This window comes from Pseudorasbora parva, chromosome 24 (assembly GCF_024679245.1).
Source record: "Pseudorasbora parva isolate DD20220531a chromosome 24, ASM2467924v1, whole genome shotgun sequence".
Taxonomy (NCBI): Eukaryota; Metazoa; Chordata; class Actinopteri; order Cypriniformes; family Gobionidae; genus Pseudorasbora; species Pseudorasbora parva.
Genome location: NC_090195.1, coordinates 27,542,347 through 27,545,468, shown reverse-complemented (window position 1 = coordinate 27,545,468; position 3,122 = coordinate 27,542,347). Strand labels below are relative to the sequence as shown.

Below are 3,122 nucleotides of genomic sequence, written 5' to 3'. Positions count from 1 at the left end.
CTTTTTTGAGCAAACAAAACAATCAATATGTATTCAAATGTTTGGGTAAAATTACAAATCTATAAAAATTAAATTATTTAAAGGGATAGTTCACCCAAAATGTTTAATTGTGTCATCATTTACTCACCCTCAACCTGTATAAATTTCTTTCTTTTGCTGAACACAGAGAAAGATATTTTGAAGAATGTTGGTAACCAGACAGTTGATGGGTCCCATTGACTTCCTTAGTAGAAAAAAAATACTAAGGAAGTCAATGGGACCCATCAACTGTCTGGTTACCGACATTCTTCAAAATATCTTTCTTTGTGTTCAGCAAAAGAAAGAAATTCATACAGGTTGAGGGTGAGTAAATGATGACACAATTTAAATTTTTGGGTGAACTATCCCTTTAAAAACAGAAGGATTTCAAACCTGAATATTGTTTTTCTCCAATAATGTTTTTTTTTCCATAACTATTATTCTTTTAAAACTTGACCTGGACTTCCTGGGCCTGAGTCTTCTACCCTGTAGAAGAAGAAATTCATTATTAATGTAAAAGTTTAAAAGTAAGACAGATGGGTTGATGACATACACATAAAGTTTTAAATAAATATTAGTATTTTTTATATGCTTTGTTGGTGGTTTGTGGAGTAGCATCCCCCAGGGCTGATATTTTTTTTATAGCTTTACAAAAGATGTAAAATGTAAATGTATTTTCGTTAACACAAACTGTAACATCTGTAAAAATAACAACCTATTTTTAAAAGATAAAATGTTAATATTATGGAGTTGCAACTCGACTCTTATTAGACAGAATTGGTTTCTGTCATTTGCCATTACTTTAATATTTAATAACTGTCTACATGAATATTATAAAATTGTACATGAATATCCCACATTTCTGCCACAATACCATGTTTGCAGTTAGTGATACAACAGTGAAATTTATGTTTGTGAGTTCTGAATGGAAAAGTATTCTAACTGGCTGGTGTTGTCACACAATGTTCCTCCTGTTTTTCATGTCAGTGTTGTTGAATCACCTTGTGTTGACGCTGTAAAACTGCCTGATTTTAAAATGAAGCTTGGCAGGCCTAAAGGGATAGTTCACCTTAAAATGAAAATGCTATTATCACATACTCAACCTCAAGTTGTTTCAAACCTGTATGAATTTCTTTCTCCTGCTGAACACAAAAGAGGATATTTTGAAGAATGTCGGTAACCAAACAGTTAACTGGAGCCAGTGACTTCCATAGTATTTTTTTTTACTACTATGGAAGTCACTGGCTCCAGTTAACTGTTTGGTTACCGACATTCTTCAAAATATCCTCTTTTGTGTTCAGCAGAAGAAAGAAATTCATACAGGTTTGAAACAACTTGAGAATAAATTTTAAAGTGAACTATCCCTTTAATAGACAAGTTGCTGGCCACCCCTGACTTTCAATCACCATTTAAAGGTATTCAAGGTAACAATTAAAAGTCTCACCTGGAATTAGTTGTTCTGCCAGTCATACTCGATGAAGTCCCTGATGACCACCTTCCCAGTTTGTCTGCTAATCTGGACCTTTGAATTGCACTCGCTGTGCTCTGGGTTAATTCTGACGAAGAATCTGAAAATAAAAACATTAGGCTATGCATTACCCTATCCAAGAAAAAATACCTCTTTTTTCTATTGGATCAGTAACAACTAGAGATTTTTGGAATGTAAGTGCAAGATGCTTTATATGTGAAGTAACCCTTAATATTGGCATCTATTGTGTATGTTGAGTGCTTGGATCTTACCGAGCATGATGAGTCTGGGAGTGTTTGGCAGGAAATCTGAGCCTCAGCGTTTGCTTAGGTGGAAAGTTTCTTGTAACACAAAATAAAACGAAAACACAGTTTTAGAAATCACAAGTTCAATATTCATAAGAGAAAGTGTGTGGCAATACTGTAAAAAATTACAATTTCAAATAATTTTTATTTAAAGCTAACGTAGCTACTATTTAATAAAATAAAAGACGTTATAAATGTAATTTCGCCAGATAAGACAAATATTAATGCAATATATGCTCCCAAAAGTCGGGAATGGCACTCTATTAACAATCTAACGTTATAGTTTCTGCAGCTTGAAGGCAATGAAGTTCAGAAAAATCATGAAATTATTAAGAATATGTTAAGTAACGTAGCTTAACAGATAACGTTACCTCTAGCTGGCTGCGTTTTCTCGGCCCGCTTAACTTCAATGTCTGATTCCTCAGGCGGCAACAGCAAGCAAGAGAAAAGAAACGAGAGATTATTAAACGGCTACCGCGCCAATAAATACAAAAAATTACACCATTTTAAATTAATGTCATTTCCCAATGCTAACGTTAGTCTTTAATCAAATTAAAGACGTTAAAAATGTAATGTTGCCGGATAAGACAAATCTTAATACAGTAGCCTACAGCCCATGCATGCTCCCACAAGTTTGAATAGCATTTTACCAATCTAGTTTCTGGGGGTTTCCATTCAGAAAAATCATGATTAATCACTATGAAAAATATTTTAAGTTAGGCCTAACGTACATACCTCAGCTGCGTTTGCTTTCAGCTCGAGACCGTCGAGAGTCGGCAGGCTTTGGCTCACTGCCTCACGCGCATGTGGTGACAGGGAAAAAAAGCGATCACATTATGTGACGGATCAGCACCAAAAGAGATCACATACACAATTTAATTTTTATTTAACAATACTATCCTTCTATAAATTAATGACGTTATCAAATGTTGCCAGACTAGAAAATATATCGAAATCATGCAGAAATATTTGTGGAAATAAAATTATAAAATGCACACACAGCATGAGACGAGTTTACTAGAAAGTGTGCCGCTCATTACTCTTTTCTCTCTCAGTGCACTCTTAAAGTTGAACAAACAGTTGACTTTACAAGAGTAAACTTTGGAAATACATTATGTTACCTTTCTGAAGTAAAAATTCGGATGAAAGTGGGGAATCTCGTAGCTTTCCTTGGCTGAAAAAAAATATATTCTAGAAAATGCTGTATTGTGATTCACAGGAGAGAAAAAAAATACTGTAGAATTTACCCGCCATTGAAAAAAGACCATGATGCTTTGCAGATCTACAGCAACATGCTGTATACAGGTTCTACAGTAAGTATTTTCTCATTT

The 3,122-nt window shown here is 34.2% G+C and overlaps 1 long non-coding RNA gene across 1 annotated transcript; it reads right to left on the bottom strand.

Annotated features, from left to right (window-relative positions):
- Positions 1-265: 265 nt before the first annotated feature.
- On the bottom strand, positions 266-1,822 carry LOC137064232 (uncharacterized). Its single transcript, XR_010901529.1, has 3 exons — positions 1,759-1,822; positions 1,463-1,586; positions 266-504 (listed from the first exon to the last, which is right to left on the bottom strand). It is a non-coding gene; the product is annotated as an uncharacterized lncRNA (long non-coding RNA).
- Between the last annotated feature and the right edge of the window lie 1,300 nt (positions 1,823-3,122).